Raw genomic sequence first — 14,942 nt, forward strand, 5'->3', positions numbered from 1 at the left:
ACTGAAACTCACACACTTTTTTCGGCGAATTTGCATCTCATTAAATAATCGATTTTTTTTTTTTTTTTAAAGTGTGATTTCAGAACTTTATTAAAATCTCATCCAATGTATTTTCTTCTGTGTGATCATTGACTTCACCTGGTCTCTAATCGCTTACACTGATCAAAGAAGGGACTGTTATTCTTCCATAGAAACAATACCTTTATTGGAAGAATCAAGACTAAAAATAGATTAACAAATCAAGCTCATTAAGGGTTTGGTAAGCTCTGTGGGGATGTGACCTAATGAAACTTATACTCACTTAAAGACATCACAAAAAAACGACATTTGTTTAAATTAGTAAATGTAGAATATAGAGAGAGAGAGAATTTACAGAAAGTTAAAAACCTTTTTGCAATGTTTCAGATAGAGTGGGTTATTCTGGTTGTGAGTCCACCAAACCCCGCCTTGCGAATGGAGGCTGGTCGCCACCCATTTGCAAGGCAAATTCGTACGCAGGGTATGCGAATGGATGTTACAGTGACCACCGAATGATGGTGAAGGCACACGTACCTGTAAGGTTGCCTCAGAGCAACCTTACTCTGCTCAGGGGGAAGTAGGCTGGCAACTGACATCCGGCGATGTCAACTGCCCATCAGTCCATCCTGCCTCATTAGCATAAAAATGCCCAGCATTCTCATGCGAATGCCCATGAAACACTGAGTGTCCCCATGTTGTAATGGGGCAGCCCGTCGCCCCACGCCCCTCTCCGCCCCCAGCCAGCAAGGTTGCTTGCATGCACCCGGTGAACAATATTATTATCCCGACGTCGGGATCCCGACTGCCCGGAGTCAGACAGCATGGCGAGCGCAAAAAAGCCCCTTGCGGGCTTGCTGCGCTCGCCACGCTGCCGGCACGGTGGCTCGCTACGCAAGCCACCTATTCTATTCTCCCTCTATGGGGGTCGTGGACCCCCACAAGGGAAAATAGCGGGTGTCCGTCGGGCACCCGGCTGTCGGCATTTTGACAGTTGGGATCCCGACGTCGGGTAAATGACTGTCGGGATCCCGACTGTCGGGAACCCGTCCGGCACCCTAAAAAGAGTCCAATAATATTACTTGAAGAGGGTTGAAGAATTGGGAAACTTGGATCTAGAATTTGGCAGAAAGAAGTGTGATGATCTGAATAAGGTCAGGCTGCAAAGAAGAGGAGGGCATAGCAAGCGAGTCAATATGGTCACGGAGGTGAACAACAACCAAAGGCACACTAAGCCACAGGAAGTCAGGCTACATAGAGCTGAATAAAGGATCACTGGACTGACCGAGAATCGATTGCAGGGAGTACCAGGAATTGGAAACAGCAAAAGACTCTTTGCACTGATACTGGTGAACATAGGCAGATCTCCCTTATAGCAGGAGGGCACCTGCCATTGGTCCCCAGTGCCAGAATCCCAGGAAGGGGCAGAACCTGGTATGCCCCAATCCAAGGTGGTGCCACCGGCCTCCTGGCGCAGACCCTGCAGCATCCACAGCCCCCAGAACCTGGCACCCATCACTGCTGACTCACGGCCATCTGCCCCCGGCCATACGCACACCCCGAAGCCGCAGGACACCGATGGGTGAGTAGTGAACCGCGGCGGCCGCTTGTGACGGTTCCCCTTCCTCTTTTGTGTGACCTCCAGGCACCTTGAAAAAGCTGTAGCGAAGCGCGCGCCGGCTAGCGGTGACGCTCACTCACTTGCAACATTAGGAATGTATTTTGATCTGTATTTTTCCTGACAGGAGTGTTGATCAGATGGTGTGCCTTCACGCTGTATAGTCGCACTATTATTAACACTGATCTGTGTAGAGTATACATGGTTCTGGGGACGCCACGATACAGCTGACTAACACCCGGCCACGTGCAGGGATTCAGCGTTTGTAGTCAGCTCCGATTTTGTGATTCCAGCAAATACTATTAAGCACTCAGTAAACCTGTATATATAAGTGGACAATCCTGCTATATGAACTCCCTATACGGCTCACCCGCATATATTCGCATATAACCAGCATCACCACTGATTATAGCCGGGTCAACGCTGTCTACTAATATAATAAAATAGCAGGCTTCACTAATTGACGAGTCCTGGAACTAGCATACAGCTAACTGCTGATCTCTGCGGATAGCAGTGCCCTGATGCATAGTACTTCCAGGCTCTTAATAACGTTCTGCCATTTACACAGCACCTACTGGTCGACACAGATGCATTACTCACTGGTCGACACAGGTGTTGACCAGATCATTGTGATCTGTGCATGTTTCTGTTGTTAAAATAGAGTTAAAGAAAAAAAACGGCGTGGGGTCTCCCCTCCTAAGCATATCCAGCCCTGAGTTCAAAGAGCCGGTCCTGGTTCCCAAAATATGGGGACAAAATGAGTAGGGGTCCCCCGTATTTCAAGAACCAGCACCGGGCCCAACCAGCCAGCAGGGTAATGCCACAGCCGGGGGGAGACTTTTTATACAAGTCCCCCCCGGCCAAAGCATTCATCCCCCTGACCGGTCAGCATGTGCAGGGGTCATGGGGGAGTGGCCCCGATTGACCATCTTAACAGCATTGAAGACTCTGATATGAGTCAACCCAAGCCATCCACCAATCTGCATGCTTACATCTATTCACTTTCTGAATGTAGGCTGGCAAGCAGGTAGAGAACGTTGCCTGAATTGTCTGATTGTGTGCAATTTACAATCAGAACCAGGCTCGGACTGGCCTGGCGGGGAACCGGGGAATCCCCCGGTGGGCCCCGGTGATTTCTAGCCCCGCCCACTTGTTGAGGGGGGCGGGGCTAGCGGGCCGCACCGGGTGTCTGGTGTGACACTCAGAGCTCTGAGACGGCCGCCGGTGTTCAGAGGCGTAGGGAGGATCCGCTCCGGGCGCCGCCCCCCCCTCCGCAAATGAAGTGGAGTCCCTGCAATAATTAATTTCTCACACACGCAGGGCAGCGTGCGCCGGCGGCTGCCATGCCCGGCGCCTGCCCCTGTCTGCCCTGCTCACCTGGTCCTGCCGCCGCGAAAACGATGGGGTCACGTCACGTGACTCCCTGCTCCAGTCCCTAATCAAGCTGCTGCTGCTCGGGCCGGCTCCCGGGCAGCGCTGAGCAGCAGAAATAAGGAAGTCCCCTGCCTCGTCTACACAGAATGACTGTGCTCCTCAAGGTAGATTTTTTTTTCCGTTTTTTTATTTTTTTTATAAAGATAAAGAATGAAGGAAATAATCATGGGGTCTGGTCTGGGGGTTTGGTGGGGTCCGGGGGTGGGGTGGGGATCACTCTGGTTTCTGCTGCCACCCTGCTCTTCTCAAGGTGGATTTTAGCTTTTTACTAAACATAAATAATTATGGGAATGATCATGGGGTTTGGGGGATTTGTGGGGGAGGGGGGGGGGTGAATCTCTCATATGTGTCTTATATAGCGCAGCAGATTCGGTTACAGCTTCTTATATAGCGCAGCAGATTCCGTTAGTGTCTTATATAGCGCAGCAGATTCCGTTATAGTGTCTTACATAGCGCAGCAGATTCCGTTACAGTGTCTTATATAGCGCAGCAGATTCCATTACAGTGTCTAATATAGCGCAGCAGATTCCATTCCATGTCTTATATAGCGCAGCAGATTCCGTTACAGCGTCTTATATAGCGCAGCAGATTCCGTTACAGCGTCTTATATAGCGCAGCAGATTCCGTTACAGCGTCTTATATAGCGCAGCAGATTCCGTTACAGCGTCTTATATAGAGCAGCAGATTCCGTTACAGTGTATTATATAGCGCAGCAGATTCCGTTACAGTGTCTTATATAGTGCAGCAGATTCCGTTACAGTGTCTTATATAGCGCAGCAGATTCCGTTACAGCGTCTTATATAGCTCAGCAGATTCCGTTACAGCGTCTTACATAGTGCAGCAGATTCCGTTACAATGCCTTACATAGCGCAGCAGATTCCCTTACAGTGTCTTACATAGCGCAGCAGATTCCGTTACAGTGTCTTATATAGCGCAGCAGATTCCGTTACAGTGTCTTATATAGCGCAGCAGATTCCGTTACAGCGTCTTATATAGCGCAGCAGATTCCGTTACAGCGTCTTATATAGCGCAGCAGATTCCGTTACAGCGTCTTATATAGCGCAGCAGATTCCGTTACAGCGTCTTATATAGCGCAGCAGATTCCGTTACAGCGTCTTATATAGAGCAGCAGATTCCGTTACAGTGTATTATATAGCGCAGCAGATTCTGCCACATATTTCAAATGTAACATGCCAACACATGTTAGCCACGCCCCCAATTCATTACCCCGGGGGGGGGGGGGCGCGAAATATGACCTTGCTCCGGGTGCCATGGCACCTAGCTACACCGCTGCCGGTGTTCTCTGTCCCGGCCCTGGCTTAGTCAGTCACTCTCAGTGACAGACAGCCAGGCCAGGCCAGCAGGCTGTGAGCGCCGCTGCAGCGGCACACAGACCGGGGGAGGGGGGGGGGAGCTAGCCGGGACTACAAGTCCCAGCATGCAACACTCACTTGCAACACGTATGTCTTGAGAACCCGGGCCGTACCGCAGCGCACACACAGCAGGGGGAGAAGGGGGCGGGTCGACATAGCATGATGCGCACTGCGCATCATGCTATGCCGACCCGCCCCCCTCTCCCCCTGTTGTGTGTGCGGTGCGGTGCGGCCCGGGCGCATTGCGAAGGGAGGCTGGGCGGCTGGCGGCGGCGTAGAGCGGGTGCGGGTGCTCTCCTGTGTGGGGATTGGCCACCCCAGGGGACGGAGGGAGGCACCTTGTTTGGGCGCGCAGCGCAGGCAGCCTGTCACTCATGGGGGGAGAGGGTGGGGGCGCAGCCTGATTGAATCCCCTGCCAGCGCCATTTTTGGTTGCGCACTGGCACTGCTGAAGTCTGCTGAAATAGTGAAATCGAACCCACACGCCACAGACAGTTCTCCCGACTCCCGCCGGCGCAGCACAGGACTCTGCACTGGGACGGGAGCAACTGCCACCATGGCCCCAAACAAAGATCCCCGCCCGCATGGTAACCACCTCCCCCGGCTGCAGGATAAGAACTGCGGGGGTAGATGTCCCGAGACCTCCCGGCTGGTGAAGAGGGAGCTGCTTGCTGCTTTTGGACCACTTCTGCAAAATGGTAGGTAACTAACCTAACCATGTGTTGGTGCTGTATTAACTTTTTTATAGTCCCTTTTTTTTTTAGGTGTGTGTGTGTGTGTGACCTATGTGCTATATTATCTGGGTAGGGAGGACCTATGTGCTGTACTATATGGGGGGCCTATGTGCTGTACTATATGGGGGGCCTATGTGCTGTACTATATGGGGGCCTATGTGCTGTACTATTTGAGTGGGGGACCTATGTAATGTACTATATGGGGGGGGGGCTATGTGTTGTACTATTTGAGTGGGGGACCTATGTAATGTATTTTATTGGGGGCCTATGTGCTGTGCTGTACAATTATCTGAGTGGGGGGCATATGTAGTGTATTTTATTGGGGGCCTACGTGCTGTGCTGTACTATTATATGAGTGGGGGGACCTATGTATTGTATGGGGGCCTATGTGCTGTACTATTATCTAAGTGGGGGGACCTCAATATACATATGTGGCTCTCTCTGTGTCCTCGCTGTCACTCTCTGTCTGCTGTCACTCTCTCTGTCCTTGCCGGGGACATAGCCAGCAGCTCAGAGCCACTAGCCATGCCCCACAGCGTCAAAAATGGGGGTGTGGTCTAATTGAAATAGGCCACACCCCATATTGCTAGGCCACGCCCCCCAAAAAAATCGGCGCGCCTGCGGCGCGCAACACACCCGTTGGTGGGCCCCTGTGAGTGATTTCCCTGGTGGGCCCTTCATGCCCCAGTCCGACACTGATCAGAACTGCCAGTCAGCATTCAATACCTGTCTCCCAAGAAGCTACAAAGGCAGCAGCCTTGGGGGAGCTTGAAAGCCACTAGAATCATGGGGCCCGGCAGGGACACTTAAAGAGAGGAGGAGGCCGTGTGCAGCACCCTCGGCAGGCCCCCTCCTCTATTCCTGCTGCAGCATCCCGACTGCAAACTGCAATAGAGTCTGAGTACTAGTGCTCAGACTCTATTGTGCATGCGAAGAGCTCCAGAAAAATGGTGCAGCGCCCATTTTCCCAGTGATTCCGGCAGCTCTGCTGCCTTCATGCAGGACTCCGGAGGGTAAGTACTAAGAAATGGGTGCAGTGTGCACATTGTGGGCTCCCCTTGGACTTAGAGGCCCGTTTGCACCTTGTATATTGCACCCATTATAAATTTGCTACTGGGCTCTGGGCAAAGGCCCAGTGTGCCCATATGTTAAGTTGGAAGCAGGGGTGTATGTTATATGCAATGATAGGCAAAATGTTAAATTAAAGGTAAAAAAAAACCAACAACCCAGAAACCTTTCTCTTTACTGTTCTCCCTGACCTGGATAACACACCATCACCATCACCCTTACCTTTCTTTTGTAGCATATTCACCCCTCTTCAGTTTCCTGTCCCACCCCTTCATTATAACACATTTTGCAGTGTGTCATTCTCTTCCCATTGGTACAGTACTTAGGGGGAGATGTATCAAGCAGCATTAAAAGTGAGAAAGTTGCCCATAGCAGACAGTCAGCTTCTGCCAATCATTTTATTGAATGTACTTAATAATTGCTGCCTAAAAATGAACAACTTCCCACTGGCCCACTCTTCCTACTAGGTGGCTGGGTGGTACTTGTGTGGTCACGTGATCTTTTACTGTTCTGACTCCTCATGTGATTGTCTAGGAGCTGTGTGACTGGAGATGTGTTTCTTTGTAGATGTAGTTTACATTGCTTTTTATATAGTAGATGTACAATAGTTATCCTGTGAGTAGTAGTGTTGTGTAATTTTGTGCCTCTTGGCCTGAATTATTTGGTGTCCTGTCCTTATCTTTTCCTACCCTTATCTTTTCCAGAATGTAAGGTTTTACTTTGTTGCCTGAACTGATCTTTGCTTGCATTTGGGCTCTGAAGTTTTGCCCTCTGCATTGACTTTAGTTGACCTTTGCCTTCACCTCACAGTATTTGTATCTCTGAATTTGCAGATTATTTCCAGTGCTGGTCTCATCTTAGGATACTTTTGCCCTTCCTGGCTCTTTTCCAGCTGTACAGACCATAAAGTGCGTTTACTGGTTACATTACATCTGGAGTCCAGACTTTGTTTTATTGTTGTACAGTATCTCCTTCTACTGCTGGCACTAAAACTGCTTAACAGATTAATTGGAGCAACTTCTCATTATTGAATACCATTGAAACAAGGGCAGCTATTGATGCAGGGTTGATGCAGGGTATGAGGTTTATTGTGGGGTGGTTCCAATGTATCAGAATAATACTTTCCCACCTCTGAAGTAACATTTTTCATCACTAACTCTTTCCTATAACACCTCTTCTTCACCTCAGTTGTAACCCATTTCTTCTGCACTACTGTTTGTTGTAACTCTTTTGTTTTGCCATCAGAGGCGTAGCTAGGGTGGCGCCGGCGGAGCTCTTGCTCCGGGCGCCAAAGGTTTGCAGGGCGCCCCCCTGCTGTGTCCTGTGCGGCTCCCCCATTCCTGGGGGGAGGGAGAGGGGTAAAGCCTGCACTGCTGCATTGCCCGATCAGGAGGGAGACGGGGGTAAGGCAGCACAGCTGCGTTGCCCTGGCAGGAGGGAGAAGCCGGCACCCCTGCGTTGCCCTGCCGGGAGCGAGAAGCCCTGGCGATAGGGAGTGGGGAGAAGTCGGCGCTGCTGCAATGCCTCGGCGGGAGGAAGAGAGGGGAAGCAGCACTGCTTAACTCACAGCTAGACCAGAAGCTGCTACTACCATCACCACATGCTATGTGAGGAAGACATCGACAGCAAGGTGAGGTACAACGGAGGGCTTGGGAGGGGGCAGGGCTGCTGCTGAGTTCTAGGGAAGAGGAGGTCTGCTACTGAGGGCTGGGGATGGGGTTACTGCTATTGAGGGCTGGGGATGGGGCAACTGCTATTGAAGGCTGGGGAGGGGGATTTCTGCCACTAAGGGGTGGGGAGTGGGTGCTGCTGGGGAGGCATAGCACTGTGACTGTACTGCACTGCCACTGAGGGCTGGGGATGGGGATACTACTACAGAGGGCTGGGGAGGGGGAGTACTGCACTGCCACTGAGGGCTGGGGATGGTGTACTGCCACTGAGGGCTGGGGGGGGGGGGGGGTGCCGTGATATGAGCTTGCTCCGGGTGCCCTGGCTGCACCCTACACCATTGTTTGCAATAACTCCCTGCAACACATTTCGTATGTGAAAATTTGAGCCACCTCTCATGCTTCTCTTCTGTTTATGTTCACTATTACCCCTTCTGTGCCACTCCTGTCTAACCTTACTCAGGCTGCAGCCTGGCTTGTGATGTCAAGGAAACTGTACCTCATGGCGCAGTCCAATTCAGGTTAGATGGATTATGCATCCAACCTGAATTAGCCCCCATATCACTAACGATGCGCACTTCCTTTGTCATCTATACATGCAGTAAAACCCTGAATATACTGTCAATGACAGCATGCTCTTGGATGTGGCCAATGAATGATATAATTTGTTAAATCATTTGAAGTGTATACTTTATATCATTTGCTCAGTTCAAGGGAAATTGTTGATGACATTGCAGTTTTTGTGGTGTCATCTAATGTGTTCCCAGCTTAACTTTGAAAAACTTGAACTGTTCAATGTGAACAGTGTGAACGAATGATCCCCAAATCTGAAGTACACAACAAACACGCTGGAGGGAATAAATCTGATCAAATTCATTTTGATCTTATTGTTAAAGTTTGAGAATCTCAGTATACCAGTATGAAAGCAATCAAAGCAGCATACAGTATATGAACGTTTTAGCAATGTAATTACTGAAATACCAGATTTTTTTTGTTTATTAAAATAAAATTATTTAGCATTATACTGTACTAAGCAAGCTGCTATTGGGGATTGTATTAGTGGACTTACGTGAAATATTCACTCTTCACCATACTTGCCTACTTTTGAAAAGCAGTTTCAGGGAGATTATAGTTGGTAATAGAATTTTGCACAGCGCCCCATTGAGGGGGCATGTCATGCTCCAACCAAAGGGCGTGTCTATTTCCATACATGGAGAGATTGTGAAAAAAAGATTGCGAATGTGGCACCTAGAAGCGTGGGTGTGTACTGCTATACTGTATATATGAGAGGAATCTTGTAAAATGACTTGTATCCAAATGTAGATGATCCCCAAAGCCGTTAGTAAGAGATACTATACTTGGTAAAGTATAGTATCTCTTACTAAGTATAGTATCTCTTTGTCTTAGTTAGTATGCAGAGGTGTTTGTCTATAGCGTGGAGCAGCAGTACGTCTTTAACAAAACTTTCAGGTTTCATACAATAGTGACATCTAAGTGAAATAAAGCTAAATTAATGTTTTTGAACAGTATATATATACAGCACCTACAAAGTAAACAAATTACATCAACCACAAAAGAATACATTGCAGAGGGAAATTGTTTCGTTTACCTCTCACTGTCAGGGGCCTTGTACAGTACATGGACATTGGAAGTCTCCACTTTGTCCGTTCTAAATATTGATTGACCTTTTACAGACTGGAACAAGGGCAAGCCTGTTATCGCTTTGTCTTCTGGTTAGATTGTAACCTATGTGACCAGAGAAATCAACAGTGTTTACAACGGTCACATTAATATTTGATAAATTTTTATTATTATGTGTAAGCACTGCAGAGGATCTGAGAACAAAGGACAACTTACAGAACAAGCACTGGCGTATTTATAATGGGTGTAAAGTACAAGTGTACTTATTCCAGTGTTTCAATAATTAATGAACACATTTACCAGTGTAAATTAATTACACTGAATAGTAATTCCACAGTGATAACTGTACATTCATCCAGACAGAGGACACCTGATAATGGATACACAGTAAATAACTATACCAGCAGAAGCCAAGAACATAAATTTGCAACACTAATGTTTTCTACTGGAGGGGTTTCAGCAATTTGTGTATATTTGACCGCGGGCAAAGTGGCTGGGCCCAGGTAATGGGGAAGCATGTCCTAATATAAGGGGTGCAACATCCAGTGAGTCAATTTGGAATGGCAGTTGGTGGCAGTTGCTGTGTCTCCCCTTTTTGAATTTTGACCTGTGCTGCAGCCTCCCTGGAAATGACCATGCCTCCTACCCAAAAATATTGTAAAAAATAGTGTTTATGTCACCACATGCTTTGCAGGGAGGCACCTTTGTGTACCCCAGCCAGGATCAGATCAAGAGGTGGGTGCGATCAGTGCATCCGCCCAGCCCTGGTGCTGCTGTTGCTTGGTGGCAGCAGCCACCTTGCAGTCACTGCAGCCCATGCTGGCAACATTAAAGGAGCTGACCGGTAATGAAAGGGTGAGCAACATAATCTGCACATCCCCGTCCCCCCCATCCCCCCAGGCCATCCCTAAAGCCTGCGTTATTGTACTCACTCCCCCAATATCCTCTCAGGGCCACTGTAATTGCATCTGCAGCACCTGCAAGGGTATCTTTACGTACGTCCACTTCTAATTGGGTTGTTATTTTTGCAGTGTCGGACTGGGGCATGAACGACACACCAGGGATTGCAGTGATAGGAGCACATATTTAGGGGGCATGGCCAACCTCAAGAAAGTGTGTGGCCAGCCTTTTAATAAATATATACTGCTAGAGCATGAATGGTAATGTACCAGAACAGCAATGCACAGTAGAAAATACATCACCGTTCTGTGCAGTATAATGTTACATATGTATAATCAAACTCACAGTCTGGAACCAGATCCCTTGAGGAGTGAGTGCGCCCTCAGACGGGAGGTTTTCTCTGTGCCACCTGCGGGCCAGTCCTGCCCTGTATTATGGTATTCAGCCTATGCTTGCCCACCCTCTCCTCCCCTGTACTGCCTCTCCAGCCATAAACAGCTGTATATCCTGCAATTATTTTTTTAGCATTTGGCAGTGAAATGTGAACACTTATTACTGTACATTAGGTAATGTGTATTCAGAACACTGCAAAAATTACAATTAGTTTTCTGGTGATTTTCTGCTGATTTTGCATTGCCTGCATCCAGCGATGTAGAAAGCCCTCATCCCCTGCAAAATGTTAGAAGCAACAAGTTCAGCATTTTACACTCCATTTATTCTCTGTCTGCTCAGTTAGAGAGGTATCTGCCTTTTAAATTGGCAAGGTGCTGAATACTTAAGAAAGCATGATGAAAATATTGTTAGTATAAACAGGTCAGTGATGATCAGTGACACTCCATCAGCCTTGTGATCACCAGACATTGGGGCAGATGTATTAAGCCTTAACAAGAGATCAATTCAAGGGTGATAAAGAGAGCTAAACATCCAGCCAATCAGCTACTTACTGACTTTTTTCAAACACAGCCTGTAACATGGCAGTTAGCAGGTGATTGGCTGGACATTTATCTCCCTTTATCACCCTTGCATTTATCTTGTTAAGGCTTAATACATCTGCCCCAATATCTGAAACAGCATAGATGCTAACTCTAACTAATTCTAACTCTCTTAGCACGTTACATCAGTCCCACCTGCAGTGCATATGGTTTTGTCCATCTGAGAGGGAATTTGCCTTTGCAAGTGAACCAGAATAACCCCCATAATCTCATTGTCCACAGATTGAAGAGGACAAGGATGGAATATAATGGGAGATAAGGTCAGTGATTTTACATAGGAGAGAATTAGGTGAGTGCTTTGTAAATTAATGTCAGGAGCTTGAATTGGGATCTGAGAAAGAGAGGGAACCATTGAAGGGCTTTTAGGAGAAAAGATTGCAGATGTAGTGCATATGAAGAGGAAAATAAACAGGCCACAGTATGGTCTATAGAAGGCATGTCCAACCTGCGGCCCTCCAGCTGTTGTGAAACTACACATCCCAGAATGCCTTGCAATAGTTTTAGCATTCCCTAATAGCAATATTATGGCAAGGGATGCTGGGATGTGTAGTTTCACAACATCTGGAGGGCCGCAGGTTGGACATGCCTGGTCTACAGATTGGACTGGACAGGTGAGAGACAGTAAGACCAGTCAAAAGTAAGTTGTTTACAGTAGTCCAGTCTCACCAATGAATGGATGAAGGGTTTTAGTTTCCTCCAGTGTGAGAAAAGATCTGAATGGCAATGACAGGACTGAGAGAGGCACTGAATGTGAGGTTTGAAGGAGAGAGAAAGTTTTAGAAAGTGATGTGACATCCAGGAGAAAATATTAGGAAGGCAGCTGGAGATGGAAGTGAGTATAGATAGCAAAATGAGAAGGAGATCTGAGTCTCTCCAGGATAGAGATCAAGGTCAAGGAGCTGATGAGCTCAACAAAGTGTTAATCAAGGGTAACACCTACATACATGGAGTGAACATGGGGGAGAACAGGAATTTTGAGAGGAGGCAGAGAAAGAATAGTCAGTGATTTTGGAAGACATCTAGTAAATGACAATTTCCCTCAGAACTAGGAAGTGAAGTATTTTCAGTGTCTATAATGTCAAAAGCAACCAAGAAGTCTAGGAGAATGGGTATAGAGTAATAGCCCATTGTAGGTAGTAAGGTATTTTTTTGTTTTTAATGCAGTTTCTGTGAAGTAGAACAGACAAAAGCCAGATTGAAATGGTAATAAGAGAAAGTGTCAGGATTGAGGTGGCTGGTGTGTGTGTGTGTGTGTGTGTGTGTTGGGGGGGGGGGGGTGGGGCGGTATGTAGGATGGGGCAGGCAAGGCTATTTTTGATTGCATATGGGACAGTGGATGAGTGAAGAGATGGCAAGATGGGAATAGGCAACATGAGATAGGGAGTAGAGGAGGCAAGGAGGGATAGGATCAAGGTGGAAGTGGAAGAGGGCAAGGATTAGGGATAAAGGTCCACCCTTACCTGTTGTCTTGCAATTGCCCATTCGTAGTATGGCCCTCAGTTAATTTGGCTTGGTAAGCTGCAAACATCGCAGCTTTCTGAGATGCTACCCTGCCAAATACACCCCCGCGCTGCCGAATCCCCTTGGTACCACAAAAACACATCCCGTCACAGGTCTCCGCTAGCAGGAGAGATCATTTGATAATCTCCGACCATCGACTGATTTCTCCTGCCTTTGAAAACTGAGTTTTAATTGCGTGCGATTGGATGAAGGCGGGATGGGCAGCTGACATCCTGTGAGGCATTGGCCCATCCGTGCTATACCAATGGGAATGCCCAGCATTTTCATGGGGGCACCCAAAAAACACTGGGTGTTCCGATGCGCCATCCCCCTGACCACCTCCATCTACCCCCCCTCCCTCCAGTGCAAATGCCTTGGTGACAGTGCATATATTAGCATATATACATACGCAGAGTTAAAACATCAGTCCCCGGAGCAAATACGCTGGGGTCCAACTATCAATGAATTAAGCCCTATGTCTGCTGTGGTTTCAAATCCAGTTCTATCTACTGTAACGCTAGTGCCTAAGTTCATTGCTGTTCCTTGGATCAGGAGCTGTTGTGGATTCATAAGTGGCAGAGATGCGGTTTCTGGAGCATTCAGGAGTCCGTGACTATGGGCGTCATCAAGTTATTTCTTGTGATATTATCAGGGCTATTTGTAGAGGCAGGCAACCATGCAATCACATGGGGCACCTAAAGCCAGGGCTGCGGTCTGCAGTCTGGCTGTCCGAATGGAATACTATTGAAACTGTCCCACCTATAATGACTGCTGCCTCACAAGGATCTTATAGGAGGTGGCGGACATTTCGTGAGGGACATTTACTTGACAGAGGAGGCAGCAGTGCAGCAGCCGCAGCATCATAAAACCCCTGAAAACGTACAGGTAATGTGGTATAATGTTAGGGGTATTACAATGTGAGGCAAAATATTGTGTGGCATTAATATGGTGTAAGGGTAGTCTTTTCCTGCCTTTCCAGTGCACTTTCATAATCATGTACAAGGCCAACGATATTATGCTCTTTTGAAGTGGCAAATTCTTGGCTACTCTGCAAGCACATACTTGACAAAAGCTGGTTCTACACATGCAGCCTACAAGTGTGTGACCATGCAAACCACTATGAACCACTGTTATTATACGGTACTTGTTTTCTAGCACGGCGCCCAGATTTTCTACGTACGCAAACGTACCGAAATCGCATCGCATACCGCATAGTACTCCCATGCGATTTTTGCGTTCCCGCTCCCTGTCAATCCCGCCCCCTGACAGATCCTGACAGAGATCACTCTGAGGTGATTTTGTGTAGAGAGAGGAAGCATAACTGAGAGCTGGTGATTTTTGGAGTGTTACGAGTGAGTTATCGCTGTTATTATTGAGATGGCTGGATCGATTACTATGTTTTCACTGCCGCAGATGGAGGAGGAGGCTGTTGCGTTCTTTCAAGCCCATGGTCTTCTTCCTGTGGCGATGAATTGCGAAAATGGGCACGCCATGTGACTTTCGTTGAAGGAGTCAATGTGGCACTGTCTGCTGACATGTATGAGTGTGTCAGCTGAAGGTCAGTTTGAGAGCAGCACACTGGTTTCCGGGCTCCCGCTTGTCGTTTGTGACAATGCTGCGGTTTCTTTACTCGTGGGCACAGGAGCTCACCTAGATTGAGTACTGCAGCCAGCAGCTGGACATCTAAAATAAAAAACACTGTCCTGTATAACCGGTGGATGCGTGAGGCATGTGCTCTGGATGTAATGGCGCAGCCCCAGCGGTGGATTGGAGGACCGGGGCTAATCGTGGATGAGACCCTTTACGTGAAGAGGAAGAATAACACTGGCCGCATTCTTCTGCAGCAGTGGGTATTCGGAGGAAAATGCCGGGAGACAGGCCAGTGTTTTATGCAAAAAGTGCCCAGGCGGGATGCCACTACCTTGATGAACTGCATCCAGGAGAATGTAGAGCTGGGCACGACACTCTATACTGACTGTTGGAGGGCGTATTCGACGGCT

The sequence above is a fragment of the Crinia signifera genome, chromosome 6 (assembly GCF_055691185.1).
Source record: "Crinia signifera chromosome 6, ASM5569118v1, whole genome shotgun sequence".
Lineage (NCBI taxonomy): Eukaryota > Metazoa > Chordata > Amphibia > Anura > Myobatrachidae > Crinia > Crinia signifera.